This window comes from Hyperolius riggenbachi, chromosome 7, assembly GCF_040937935.1.
Source record: "Hyperolius riggenbachi isolate aHypRig1 chromosome 7, aHypRig1.pri, whole genome shotgun sequence".
Classification (NCBI taxonomy): Eukaryota; Metazoa; Chordata; class Amphibia; order Anura; family Hyperoliidae; genus Hyperolius; species Hyperolius riggenbachi.
The window spans coordinates 78,940,433-78,956,470 of NC_090652.1; positions in this window are offsets into that span (position 1 = coordinate 78,940,433).

A 16,038-nucleotide genomic window follows, 5' to 3' on the forward strand; every position below is an offset into this window, starting at 1 on the left:
GATGACAGCTCCTCTGTCACATCCCTGCTCATCCAATCACCCTGAGGGGGAAGCAAGAGATGAGTAGCAAATCTGGAGCATACCTGTTGTGAGACACTCCTAATATGGATGGGTTAAACTCACTCATTCAATCAGCGTCCCTGCCAAGCAGCAACATTTGGCAACTAAAGAATCATTTCACACAAAAGTGATTTTTCCCTTCTCTGGAGGGATGTTCTGGAGCCAAAATATCCTAATATCAGCTTTTTGGCATCAGAATGGCAGGGCTATTTAGCTGGGAAAAGGATAGGGGGTTCAGAGAGCGACAGACATTAAGTGCTGCCCCGCCCGGGCTACAATGTAAATGATGCCAGAACCCAAAGGGTTTTTTTCCTGCAAATGTGATTTCAGCTTTGATGGTTAACCATTTAGTTTGGGTGCTATTCCCTGGCTGCGACAGAGCAGCAGAATAGACCGTGGCTCCTTTCAAACTCTGCATGCTGTGTTGTGATAAGATCGCAACAGAGCTGAAAAGTCTCATCAAGGGGTAACTTTGCTGTGCGACCACACAGCAAGGCATACAGTACAATGAAGTTATGCCTAACTGCCACTGTAAACATGCTTGTTGCGCTGTAAATGCACTGTATGCTGTGTCTTACCCCAACAGGACGCGCTGCATTGCAACCAATCGGATAGCCCCATAGGAATATCATTGCATCACACAAAGGGGTAAAGAGGCACCCAGATGTGGATACAACTGAGTTAAAAATGTAAAAGGTGAGGTGGCTTACCTCAATGTCGACAGTCTCATAAGATAACAAAAAGTTTATTTAGCACAGGCAATGCATTTCGTGGGTGTGAGTACTCTTCCTCAGGCGAATACAAATGCCAAAAGGATAAACAGTGAAAAGCATTGAGCGTCTCAGCATTGCTCAATGCTTTTGGCTGTTTATCCTTTTGGCACTTGTATTGGCCTGAGGAAGCGGGCCCAGACCCACAAAATGTGTTGCCTGTGCTAAATAAACCTTTTGTCTTATGAGACTATTGACATTGGAGTAAGCCACCTGACCTTTTACGTTTTTAGTGTTTTTAACTCAGTTTTATCTACATCTGGGTGCCTCTTTACCCCGTTGTACATACTAACCCCCCACCCCCACTAAGGTTTGAGGGGTCCTTACAGGCATCACATGGTGGACACCATTGTGAATGCCAGCCTTTTTACCAGAGAGAGTGACCGCAATCAGTCCAGGTTGGACATCCTGAGTGGAGTCGGATTAATTGTCTCCATCTCCTTCAAGTGGTTTGTTGCCCCTGTTGCAACCCACCTTTGTGAGTAGTTCTTTTGTTATTTACACTTACCCATTTCCAACCATAACATACTATGCTATTTGGGCTCCCCATTCCCTATCATTGCATCGCGTTGTGATGCAATATTGTCTGTTGCACCGCTTTGTAATGAATACAGTGTGAAAGGACCCTTAAGATTTCAGCCCCTCATGCTTGACTTCAGCACCAAAGGTAAAGAGAAGTAAAAGTAAGTCAGAGTCATCGGCTAAGGTTGGGCATTGTTTAGGAGGGTTAGCGTTAGCAGAGCCAGATTTCTACTTTTCAGAATAGATCTGTCGACAACGCCCCCCCCCCTCCCCACCCCCACTTCCAGAATAGGTAGCTAGATGACCCTTCCCTCTCCTCCCAGTATAGGTAGCCCATTGACCCTCCAGTATAGGTAGCCAGATTACCTTTTCCACTTCCTCCAGCTTAGATGACACCCTCTTCCCTCCAGTATTTGTATTCTGATGACCTCTTCCCTTCTCTCTAGTATAAGAAGTAGCGATGATCGTTATCAAAATTACGATTTTGCTAAATTTCGTGTACATTTTCCCAATTATACGTAATTTTTGCTAAATTTCAATTAATTTTGAACCTTTTTAACCTATGTTAAAGGTAATAGTGGGTACAAGGAAAAACAAGAATTTTTCAAAAAGACAATATAGTTTTTGAGAAAATCAATTTTAAAAATGCAAAGAAAAAATGTTTTTTAAACTTAGAAAAATGACAGTTTAAAAACCATTTTTCTTTGCATTTTTAAAATCGATTTTCTCAAAAACGATGTCTTTTTGAAGAATTATTTTTCTGCTTGTACCTAATATTCTCGTTAACATACGTACCAGTTTTGGTAGCAATAGCATGTATCAGGGCTTTGCTATTAACCGCTAAAGTCAACACAAAATTTTGCAAAATTGCGCGAAAATTATGCGGAAAATTACATGAAATTATGAAATACTACTATTACATACGAAATCAATTATGATTCTCCCCAGAAATTTCGCAATACAATTACGATGCGTAAATGCGAATTTCGATGTGAAATTTTGCTCATGCGAAATTTCAGCCCCCCACTGATAAGAAGCCAGATAACCTCACCACACCTTCCATATAGATAGCCTGATGCCCCCTTCACTCCTGTATAGATAGCCTGGTGACCTTTTACTTCCCCCTAGTATAGGCTGCTGCCCGCTCACCCTTGATATTGTGGTGCCCTAGGCCATGGCCCATGTAGCCTTGGCTTAAATCTGGCCATGAGCGTTAGGTAATGGGAAAAAGGGGAAGTTGATTTTAGATGTCATGGTTATGAGGTTAATGTTAGGCACCAGGAACTAATTTACATTGAGGAGAGATTACAGTTAGGCGGGCAGACTAGGATTACGGTAGGTGCTAGGAAGGGGTTAATAGTTAGTGGGTGGGGCTAGGGGTTTAGATATCAGCAAAGCGTTAATGTCAGGAAGTGGATGGTTAAAGTAACACTTTAGAAAGAAGCAGGATTTCTGCTAAGAGCATGGATTACCCTTTGATGGGGTGCTAGCAACAATAACATTGCCCATAATCTAAAGTGTGTAGAAGTTAGTCCACTAACCTGACCTCTTACCCTTGCCCAACCCCATCCCTCATATTTAAAGTCTATCACGGTTCACAAAAATAGCACAGTACTATTTGTCAAGACTAAAACTCAACAGCCTATTAAAATTAGAAACTTTTTTCATTCTGTTATAACATTGTAGATTTCTGCATGTGTGTTCTCTTCTCTCGCCTCTCCTACCTGTGATGCAAGTTTCGACTCACCTCTCAATGGGCCAGATTTATCAAAGCATTAACAACTGTTTTTTTCTTCTTAAACAGTTCTAACTAGCAGGAGGAACTGTTCTGCATGATAATAAGAAAACTCTTAATTCCTAGTTAAAGGGAACCTAAACTGAGAGGGTTTGCCTGGCCGTCCTGCTGATCCCTTTGGCTGCAGTGGTGGCTGAATCACACACCTGAAACAAGCATGCAGCTAATCCAGTCTGATCACCTGATCTGCATGCTTGTTGAGGGGCTGTGGCTAAAAGTATTAGAGACACAGGATCAGCAGGAGAGTCAGGCAACTGGTATTATTTTAAAAGGACAAATCCATACCCTTCTCAGTTTAGGTTCCCTTTAACCTGCCTGGCGTTCTATTAAGATCGCCAGGCAGGCTGCGGGAGGGTTTTTTTTGAATAAAAAAAAAAATATTTCATGCAGCCAACTGAAAGTTGGCTGCATGAAAGCCCACTAGAGGGCGCTCCGGAGGCGTTCTTCCGATCGCCTCCGGCGCCCAGAATAAACAAGGAAGGCCGCAATGAGCGGCCTTCCTTGTTTTGCTTATATCGTCGCCATAGCGACGAGCGGAGTGACGTCATCGACGTCAGCCGACGTCCTGACGTCAGCCGCCTCCGATCCAGCCCTTAGCGCTGGCCGGAACTTTTTGTTCCGGCTACGCTGGGCTCAGGCGGCTGGGGGGACCCTCTTTCGCCGCTGCTCGCGGCGAATCGCCGCAGAGCGGCGGCGATCAGGCAGCACACGCGGCTGGCAAAGTGCCGGCTGCGTGTGCTGCACTTTATTTGAGCCAAATCGGCCCAGCAGGGCCTGAGCGGCAGGCTCCGGCGGTACTGGACGAGCTGAGCTCGTCCAGACCGCCCAGCAGGTTAATAGCAGCAGCTTAGTGTGAATCAGGGCCGGGCCAAGGCAGAGGTGAGAGAGGCTCCAGCCTCAGGGTGCAGTGTAGGAGGGGACGCAAAACTCACTCAACTATCATTCCCCTGTTGTGTTTGAAACAGACAGAAATAAGAAAAGGGTGACTGCAAGCCAGATAACGGGATCGGTTGAAAAGGGCGCCCGAGCTGCCTGTATGAAAAGGGCGCCGCCAATAGACATCAATGTTATTTCTGGAAATATGGGCTACAAGGTGTAGAAAAGGGCGCCCGAGTTTTGATATAGGCTACAAGTGGGCTCCCCTTTGTAGCCCATATTTTTTCGGCTACAAGGTTTTCAGCTACAAGCGGGCTCCCCTTTGTAGCCCATATTTTTTTCGGCTACAGTAAGGTGCCCCTCTGTAGCCCATATTATTGACCTTTTTTTTTTGTAGCCGAAGTTTTTATATGGGCTACAAGCGCTGGAAGCCGAATTATTTCATTCCCCCACTATCCATGGCGGCCTGGAGGGGGAATAGTAATTAACACATCCCGGAGTTTTTTTCTAGCCGAAGTTTGTATATGGGCTACAAGCGCTGGAAGCCAAATTATTTCATTCCCCCACTATCCATGGCGGCCTGGAGGGGGTATAGTAATTAGCACATCCCGGAGTTTTTTTGTAGCCGAAGTTTTTATATGGGCTACACTAGGCGCCTTGTTTTTTTTGTAGCCGAAGTTTTTATATGGGCTACACCAAGCGTCTTTTTTGTAGCCGAAGTTTATATGGGCTACACCAGGCGCCTTTTTTGTAGCCGAAGTTGATATATATATGGGCTCCACCAGGCGCCCTTTTTTACCGGCGCCCTTTTCATGTAGACCCCAGATAACTAGAAAGTAAGGTGTGTGTGTGTGTGTGTGTGTGTGTGGGGGGGGGGGGGGTTAGAGGCCCTGGGGTGCCTCTTAAACTAATAGCAATCAGTGTTAGATGGTTGGGGTGGGTGGGATGGAGGGGTGCACTTTGGTGTCTCAGCCTTGGGTGCTGGAGGACCTTGTCCTGGCTCTGGTGTGCTGTGAATTTCTAGAACTGCACTACATTTAAGAAAAGTGCAAATCCATCCCTAAACTGCCACAGATTAAGAAGTGCTTAATAGCACTTCTACACAGCTTGTGTAGTGCAGGCTAGATATGATTTGTGAAGTGCTCCTCCCCCCTGCTGAATCCTATGAAGCTGTTCTGTGCTTAAAGAGAGGCCGAGGTGAGCTCAAAAAAAAAAAAAAAAAAAAAGCTACATGATCCGCAGGGCCGAGCGAATCAGGTAGCTGCAAAAATCGCTCCCCGCCGCTCCCGTGGGCCTCAATGACCCACTTTCACTTGCGTGACCCCTGGGTTACCATGCTGCACTGAGAGACAGTGTTGTCTCTTATAGCGTGCAGAGAGGCGGGGGCGTGAGAGGAGGCGTGACCAGGGGGAGAGAGCTGCACAATGGCAGCTAAGGAAACCCTTTAGGAACACCCCTGGCGGGCGTTTTAAACAGGGAATTCCTCTCCCCTCTCTTTACCTCAGAGTTAGCTACAAATCTTGTCGTTAAACCCGAGGGGCTATAGCGCGGTGGTGGGTGGGGGGGGTGGATGCAGAGAACGGCAGTTGGGGGACACAGAGCCATGTAATTAGGCAGAGAACATGGCTCTGTGTCCCATCTGCCCCCCGAAGAATCTCTTTAACCCTTCCTGTGCTGGGCTTTGATACAATACAACAGATGTATTGGTTACCTCAGCATCAGCAATTTCCCTCACACACAGCACTGTCTGAGAGACTTTCCTAAGTCCTAAACTGCACTATTTAGCGATTTCTTAAAGAGACACTGAAGCAGAAAAAAATGATATAATGATTTATATGTGTATTACAGCTAAGAAATAAAACATTAGGAGCAGAGACATAAGTCTAATATTGTTTCCAGTACAGGAAGAGTTAAGAAACTCCAGTTGTTATCTATGCAAAAGAGCCATTGAGCTCCACGGCTTTCAAAGTCGCAGAGAGCTCTGTCTTCTGAAGGTTGTTATCTCAACTGTCAGTCATGGGGCTTGATTTACTAAAGCGTGCTAACACAGTTAGCACGCCTAAAAACTTTGCATGTGCAAACTTGGGTTCTAAGTAGTTTGCACGGCAAAGCTGTTACTGATCGCGTGCTATTTCAGTTTTGCGCGCACCACTTCGCGTGCAAAGTATGCTTATCACGCTACATAGCATGCGAAGCGGCTGATTTTGCATGCGAAGTGGTGTGCGCAAAACTTTACGCGTGCACCGCTAAACTTTACGCACGCAAACTCTTATGTGCATATTAGCGCGTGCAAAGCCAGTTTGCATGTGCTAAGTGGCTTTTCAATAGTGTGCTAACACTTAGCACGCTTTAGTGAATCGAGCCCATGGTATTTTCTTTTTCTCTGCAGAGGACAGTTCAAAAGTTCACTAGCCTGCTCTGTAAAATCTTTTACAATGCTAGTGTGTAAACTGCAAATATTAGAGAATGATGCAAACTATATAACAAAATAAAAATATGAGAATATTTTCTTTGCTACTAATGTTCTAGTAATTATCTGTACTACACAACCAATTCATTATATCATAATTTTTTGTTCGCTTCAATGTCTCTTTAAGATGCCTGAGACAGTTCTGCATGGATTTCTAAAATCCTACCAATATTTTGTCTCAGACAATCTTGATAAATGCCCCCCAGTGTTCTCTCCTGTCCTCACAATCCTTTATGCTTCACATCATCAGAGCTGATCGATCTTTGATATGTCTGTGCGTATAACTAAACCCGTGATTGGAGCTGTGGGGAGGCAGAACAGAGGAGCGCACCAAAACCTGCCAAGGACAACACGCAGCCGAGCCTTTCCGCATGGGGGCCTGATCGCACTTGGGGGATTATACCACTACCCCATTCTCTTGAAGGACAACACAGTGTCAGAGGTGCAAAAAGGGGGTGGGGAACAGCTGATTACTATCATTCAAAGCATCTATAGAAGTGATCATTGTAAGCACAGGACCAATAAAAATCTAATACTGCGCTTGAGGGAAGGGCCCCAGTGCGGTCGAGACCTCTACAACCCCTATTGCTACACCACTGTGAATCAGATCCATAGGGTGGAAGAGGTCTCGGGGAAATATTCATTTAGCACACTCTAACACACTTCTTGCCCAATCCAATACTAAAATTACTCTGAGCACTTTCTTGCCTGCTGGTGGCTTAAAAGGACTCAGAGCTGAAACATTAAAGAAAATCTGTAATGAAAAAACTTCCCCTGGGGGGTACTCACCTCGGGTGGGGGAAGCCTCCAGATCCTATTGAGGCTTCCCCCGTCCTCCTCAGTCCCACGGCGGCGGTGAAAACCCTCCCGGAGTGGTGGTGTTGTAAATATTTACCTCCTTGGCTCCAGCGCAGGCGCAGTATCCACTCTCTGCATGGAGATAGGCGAAAATAGCCGATCTCCGTCGGGCCGCTCTACTGGTGCAAGTCTCCTGTGCCTGCGCAGTAGATCGGACCTGACGGAGATCGGCTATTTTCGCCTATCTCCGTCAGAAGAGCCACAACAACGCCCCCGCTTGAGTCAGAAAAGGTAAATATTGCACAGCGCGACAAATTGGCAACTGTGCGTTCCGGGGGCTGCAGCGAGACCGCCGTGGGACACAGGAGGACGGGGGAAGCCTTGCTAGGGTCCAGAGGCTTCCCCTACTGAGGTGAGTACCCCCCAGGGGAACTTTTTTTCAGTACAGGTTTTCTTTCAAAAGATTTTATACATACCTGGGGCTTCCTCCAGCCCCATCCACCTGGATCGCTCCCACGCCGCTGTCCTCCGCTGCCCGCAGCTTCGGTAACCGAGTCCCGTCACTGATGTAAGTCGCGGCCAGCTACGCAGGAGAAGTGCGCCCTCTACGTGTATCTCCAGCGGCTGCTGGAAAGATATGCATAGAGCACACTTCTCTTACATTAGACTGGCTCCGACTGACATAAGTGACGGGACCCGGTTCCCCAGGCTGCGGGCAGCGGAGGACGGCAGCGTGGAAGCGATCAAGGTGGATGGGGCTGGAGGAAGCCCCAGGTATGTATAAAATCTTTTTAATGTTTCAGCTCTGGTACACTTTAATGGGCATTTTATTGATAAGATGTAAAAATTCACCCAGTAGAAAACTTAGAAGAAAAAAGGGATTTGGATTGGGCCCTTCATGTTTTACTTAAAAAATGTGGCAAATGCTTTAGATTGCTGTAGTTTTATATATTGGTGTTTTGGAAGTATGGATTCTGTTTGTCAAAAGCACGGTATGCAATATCTATCTATCTATCTATCCATCCATCCATCCATCCATCCATCCACCCATCTTTATTATTCAATTTATTATTACTATCAATGGTGTATTTAGCGCAAACATCTTCAGTGGTGCTGTACTATAGGCTGTACATATCACATGCAATGAGGAGATGCAGAAAATACACAGTTCGACAGACTGGCTTGTAAATTGTATAAAGAAGTGGAAGGTATATACTGTGCACACAGTACACAGCAGTAATGGAACACACTAGGGGACAGAGCCTTGCCCTTTTACGCTTACAGTCTATGAGCCTGTCATCCATCCATCCATTAACTCTCCTTTCACAAATTGCTACAGCGTACTGCAAATTTAGCTGCTGATCACATTTTATGTCCAGTAGGTGGTGATAGAGGACCTAACTACTCAGGAAGAACCTGAAGGACTAGTTTATTGGAATTCACTATGTAAAGCATACATGTCAAACTCCGGCCTGCAGGCCAAATCTGGGCATCAGAGCCATTAAATTTGGCCCCTAAGTGGTTTCCCCCCTTGCGTTAGGTTTGGTCCACTCTAGACCACCAGGCAAGCTATACTGGAGGTGAAGCCCTAGAACACCAGGGAAGCCATTTGGGGGAAGTAGGGGGAAAGCACTTAATACTAGGGAACTGTATAGAGGAGGGTGGGAGCCACTAGACACCAGGGAACTGTATAGGGAAGGAAGGAGGACCACCAGACAATGGGGAACTGTACAAGGGTTGTAGGGAAACCATTAGACACCAGGGAACTTTATCAGGGAATTTGACACTCAGTGCTGATTATTTACAGACCCCTCCCCCCCCAAACAAAAAACTACCAATATTTTTCATGGGAGGGTTCACAGGTTGGGGCGCCAAGCGTGCCGCTGTAAATTTTGGGGGATTTTTTTGGGAATGGGAGTCGTAAGGATGTGGGCGGAGCTACTCGTTATGAAACTCTGTACTCTATACAGCGGTGCAGTCGATGTCAGTGCTATATAAATACACAATAATAATATGGTAGAACATTAGACTATGACTATGGTACAATTAGATTGTGAGCTCCTCTGAGGACAGTCAGAAGAGGGGGAAAAATGAAAGAGGGGGATGCATAGGAGGAGGGGGGTTAAAGAGGTTGAGGCACAAGACAGAGAGCCTGGTGGGAGAGGAGAAATGGCAGAAAGACCTCTCACCAGGACTGCAGACATCACCAGTGCTGTTTGGCAGGGACATGCTGTTAAAAGAAGCCACTAAAATCTGAAAAGAGGAAAGGATCATGGGGGAAGACAACAGGGTGGGAGGGGGAGCTAGGAAAAGAGATACGATTACCTGCAATCAAGCTAATCTAAGTTGCCTGGAGCTTTCTTCTCTGCTTACTACAGAAGTCGGCTGTCCACACATGTATCACTGGCTTTGGCAACAGCAGACTGCCCTGCATTATTGATGAATCACTCTGATCAGGATAAATAATCAATAGTCCAGGGTACTCTGATATTACAGCAGTCAGTGCACATGGCTACCAATGATAGGCAACTTCTGAAGCACTAAACACATCCTACCACCTCTCCCTGCTAATGTCCCAGGTGCAGAACAGCAATCATTCTCTTTACTCACCCTGCTGCTATGCACATTCACTCACTGCAGGCTGTGTGTAGAAAGCAAGGAGACACATTGCCCACGGGATAGGAAAAGGAGGGGTGCTACATCTAGTGCAGGAAGTAATACAGTCCCCTGCACTGCCTGCTGCTATTTTCCCAAATATTGCCCAAACTATGAGAAAAGGTCCCAGGTGGAAGAACACAGTGGTTGAGCACCACAGTGGCACCCCTAGCCATTGCTACACCCAGGGCTGTGAGCACCACAACCCTATGGTAGGTACGCCACTGATCACACCTAATCTGTCTGACAGTAGCTGCCCTTGTTTGCCTCATGAGTAGCGTGCAGCTTCCATGGCAAATACTGTACATAAAAACATTTCCCTTATAAACACTTATACGTTAAACATTAAATAAATAAAAAGGCAATACACAAGAAGGCATTTAAAGGCCACGGCCCTTTCTTTATTGGGGGTTTAAACCATTTTTTTTAAACTTTATTCTAAACTTTAACAGCAGTTAACACAAAACCGAACACATTTTATTTCTATTTCACCAGAGCTATTGCATGGTCAGTAAATCCTAGCAATATACCAGTTGCACCTAACAACATAGCAACTGCCTGCCCCTACCAGTGGGAAGCGCTAACCCTCCCTCCCCCTCCCAAATAAGTTCCGCAACAAGACAATGACTTACTGAAAGAACAGGAGGGTGGGTGGGAGAAGCTCGCCTGCTCCTTGCCAACTGACCCAGAGCACCAGGTTACCTCACCTTATATACCGCCCTTTATCTCAACACCCATTGGGTCACCTAAGGACCCAGCACCCAGGCCAGAGCCAATCACCACACCTTGCCCTCGGTCCATCTCCTGATTGGTTGAGTGTTCAGGTTGCATCCTCAGCAACAGCACCTTCTGGAAGCTGAGATGAATCTCCTCACAGACAGCACCTGTAACAAGAAAAAACACACAACCCAGGAACTCCCCTATATGTATACTCATGCACTGAATACATATAGCCTATAGGGAGTTTCCAGCATTTGCCATGAGTTTGTTGCCCTATTAGTGTTCCTCCCTTACCAGGACAATCACTGCAGATGGTCAGTGGGATGTAAATGATCCCAGCTTGCAGGCAAATGTACAGCGCCGGACCCCCCATGATGCAGCCGGAAGCACCTGCCTCAGGCGGCGTCAACCTGGAAGTGGTGGATGGCTGGCACTGGGGTGCCCAATAGAAGTGGGGAGGGGAGCCGACATCATTCCTTACTCCCTCTCCATCGGCCTCCCTCCTGTCCCCCTTGCTGACCCCACTGCAGAGTGGTGCGGTTTTGTAATTAACTCGCCTGCTCACTCTCTCCATGCGATGTGTCCGCTCCAGAAGCCGGTATTTATACATTACGTTTCCTGTACAGCCCACCGTGCGGTGCCCATGTGTCTTCAGAATCCCCTGCTCTTCCATTAGTGGTATACACACCGACGGCGTGTCTATACAGTATATGTCCAGCAGCTGCATCTCCAAAGCCAGTAATTCCATCGTATTACCTTGTGAAGTTGTTATGATACATTTCTGCTACTGGAGTGAGGGTGTGAAGGGGATGGGCATAAATAATTCCATAATGGTAAAGCCACTGGGCCTGTCATCAGCTGGTCCTGCACCAACCCTGCAGGGACATTCCATTTTGCTTGATTGCCCAGCTTGGCTTATATGTTCCCTGCTGACAAGTTTTTTTAACACTGTTCATTAACTGTGGTTTCCACAATCACTAACAAGCTCAACTTCATACAAGGCACGAATATTATAACGTACAAAACAAATAGTCTTCATGCTTAAAATGTAAAAAAAAAAAATAATTTGGCATGCAGACTGGTTGTCCAATGCTATATTTACTATTGTGCAGGCAAGCTGTGGTAGAACTTCTTTTCATCTACATCAAAGCTCATTGATTAGCTGATATAGAAATCACTTAAAGGACTTCTGTCATGAAAATCTTAAAATTTAAAATACATGTAAACATATACATATAAGAAGTACATTTCTTCCAGAGTAAAAATGAGACATAAATGACTTTTCTCCTATGTTGCTGTCACTTACAGTAGGTAGTAAAAATCTGACATTACCAGATTCTGGACCAGCCCATCTTCTCATGGGGGGTTCTCAGGGTTTTCTTTATTTTTAAAAGCGCTTAGTGAATGGCAGTTGCTCCGTCCAACTGCCAAAAAAATTGTACGGTGAGCATCTTTGTATAAATCTTTTTCAGGGAGTGTCTTTATAAAGTATAAAGACCATGCTGAGAATCCCCTATGGAGTTGCAGTTGCTCCATGTATAAATGATGGACTAACCCAAAACCTGTCGGTAATGTCAGATTTCTACTACCTACTGTAAAGCCCCGTCTACACGGGGAGATGTTGGGGAGATGTTGTGGCGATCGGCGGCCTCTTGCGCGTCCCCGAGCGTGCCCGCCGCGTCCCCGCTCGCCGCGCGTGCGCCGCATTCGATTCCCCGCTCGTGCCCGCTCGTCCCCGCCGGCGCCGCTTATCTCCCGCACGATTCCCTGCCATTGTCCCCTCGCGGGGATCGAGCAGGGAATCGGCGGTGCGGAGATCCGTCCTGTCGGATCTTATCAATCGAGCCGCATCAGCGGCTCGATTGATAAGGAGCATCGCGGCCGCATCTACGCGTGTAGATGCGGCTTACGGGCCTGTTTCCACTACACGCAGATTTGATGCAGATTGAATGCGGAATGGATGCAGAAAAACTGACTCCAATGAAAGCCTATGGGAAAATCTGCATCAGAATAATCGCGTTTAGTGGAAACAGGCCCATAGGAATTCATTGGAGTCAGTTTTTCTGCATACAATCTGCATCCAATCTCCATCCAATCTGCATCAAATCTGCGTGTAGTGGAAACAGGCCTTTAGTGAAAGCAACATAGGAGAAAAGTAATGTATGGCTTATTTTACTCTGGAAGACATGGGGCTTGATTCACAAAGCGGTGATAACTCAGTTATCACGCCTAAAAGACTTTAGGCGTGATAAGCCGTGCAAAGCTGAGTTATCACCGATTTGTGCTGCTCTTCGCGCGAAGCTCCCGCGCGCAAAGTCCCATAGGGCTCAATGGACGCTGCGCGCGAAGCACGGTACACTGCGCGCGCAGCGCGGTGCGCTACGCGCGCAAAACTTTGCACGCGGGAGATCGCGCGAGTTTCTTCTTATCACGCCTAAACTGAGTTTAGGCGTGATAAAGGGCTTTTCACAGGCGTGCAAACACTTTGCACCGCTTTGTGAATCAAGCCCATGTACTTCTTATTTGTATGGTTTTTACATTTTAAGATTTCCTCTTTGAAGAGTACCTAAGCTAAAACTGACAGAGCCTGTCAATTACAGGCTTGTAGGCCCCGTTTACACTTAATCAGTAGCTCTCAGTTATAACTGAAAAGTCAACTGATTTTCAAAGTAAGTCTCATGTTGTTTCCATGGCACCTTTCACACTTAAAGAGGAACTCCAGTGAAAATAATGTAATAAAAAAAGTGCTTCATTTTTACAATAATTATGTATAAATGATTTAGTCAGTGTTTGCCCATTGCAAAATCTTTTAAATCCCTGATTTACATTCTGACATTTATCACATGGTGACATTTTTACTGTTGGCAGGTGATGTAGCTGCTGCGTGTTTTTTTGGCAGTTGGAAACAGTTGTAAACAGCTATTTCCCACAATGCAGCAAGGTTCACAGGCAGGAAACTGCCAGGAGTACCACGGCCCTCAGAGTTTCTTGTGGGAGGTGTTTCACCACAATATCAGTCATACAGCGCCCCCTGATGGTCTGTTTGTGAAAAGGAATAGATTTCTCATGTAAAGGGGGGTATCAGCTACTGATTGGGATAAAGTGCAATTCTTGGTCGGAGTTTCTCTTTAACAGGTTTTAAATGAAATCTTTTTAACAATGCACTGCTATGTAGAGGAAGAAAAAAACTGATTAAGTGTAAACGGGGCCTGGTGGCCATACATGGTACAATTTTTTCATACAATCTTACCATTTCTATGTAATAGAAGGGAACTGCATAAATTATCCTTTCAGTATATTCACTTAATTTACCCTTATACTACATAGAAATGGTAAGATTGTATGAAAAAATTGTACCATGTATGGCCGCCACAATTAGGCTCATAGCTGCTCTCAGCTTTAACTGAGAGGTTAACTGATTTTCAAAGTAATGCCCATGTTTCCCAATGGCTCAGTTCACACTATACGTGTTTTAACTGAAAGATTTTTCATAATGCACTGCTATGGAGAAGAAATAAAAAACGCTTACCAACTGATTAAGTGTAAATGGGGCCTTAACCCCTTCCAATCCCTCTTCAGGCTCACCCACGTGAGCCTGCTCATGTGGGTGATCTTAAAAAAGGATAGGGACCAGGGCTCTGTGCTCTACACCTGTGGGGGCGTGGACTATCATCAGTTGCATAGGCGGGGCCAGCTCACACTTCGTAGCTCCCCCCCCCCCCTTACATGAACATCACCGTAATATCATTATTATGCGGTTCTCGTTGCAGATAGGCCCGGGAGACGGAAGGCAGATAGACCCGGGGGATGGAGGGTGAAGCAAGGCCGATGATCAACTCTGACCATCCGGCAACAGAGAAAGCTGAGGACGGCGGCGTGGGAGCGATCCGTGCAGATGGCGCTGGAGGAAGCCTCGGGTATGTATAAAACTTTTAGTAATCTCAGCTTTGGTACATTTTAAGGTACCTTTTCTACAGTATAGGGTGTAAAGAACTTGCTGGCAGAGCCTGCCTTTGGGGGGGGGGCAACTGGGGCGATCGTCCCAGGCCCCGCACTTGAGCAGGCCCCGCGCCACTTAAACGCCCCCCCGCCGCGTGCCCCTGCGGCCAGCTGGAGGAGAGCAGAGAAGAAGGAGAGCTGTGAGCAGCGGTGGTAGAAGGGGGCCATCTCCCCCCCTTCCCTCATCTTAGGGAGAGCTGTGAGCAGTGGTGGTAGAAGGGGGCCATCTCCCCCCCTTCCCTCATCTTAGGGCTCTCCCTCCCTTGCTCGCTCTCCCCTCCGAACTAATCTGCGGGTAGCTGGCAGTGGGCGGAACTTACCTTCCGTCTCGCGCCAGCGCCGGAAGTTCTGGTGCCGCTGCTCTGGAACAGACCAGAGTAGCGGCTAATCCATCCCGCGCCGGCACTGCATCGAGACGGAAGGTAAGTTCCGCCCGCTGCCTGCCAGCCAGCCACTCGCACATTAGTTCGGAGGGGAGAGCGAGCGAGGGAGGGAGAGCCCTAAGGTGAGGGAAGGGGGAAGGGATGGCCCCCCTTCTCCACCGCTGCTCACAGCTCTCCCTCTTCTCTGTGCTGCTCCCCTCCTGCTGGGGGCACACCTGGCTGCCTATTCTGGGACATATACCCCTACCTACATATACTGGGCACATATAACCCTGAGTATATATACTGGGGACATATACCCCTACCTACATATACTGGGCACATATACCCCTGCCTATGTATACTGAGCACATATACCCCTGCCTAAATATACTGGGCACATATACCCCTGCCTACATATACTGGGCACATATACCCCTGGCTACATATACTGGGCACATATACCCCTGGCTACATATACTGGGCACATATACCCCTGCCTACATATACTGGGCACATATACCCTGCCTACATATACTGGGACATATACCCCTGGCTACATATACTGGGGACATATACCCCTGGCTACATATACTGGGCACATATACCCCTGACTACATATACTGGGGACATATACTCCTGGCCTGGCTGCATATTCTGGGCACATATACCCCTGGCTACATATACTGGGCACATATACCCCTGGCTACATATACTAGGCACATATACCCCTGGCTACATATACTGGGCACATATACCCCTAACTACATATACTGGGCACATATACCCCTGACTACATATACTGGGCACATATACCCCTGGCTACATATACTTGGCACATATACCCCTGGCTACATATACTGGGGACATATACCCCTGACTACATATACTGGGCACATATACTCCTGGCTACCTGTTCTGTGAACATCTCTACCCCTGGCTACCTGTTCTGGGGACATCTATACCGCTGGCCACCTATTCTGGGGACATCTATACCGCTGGCCACCTATT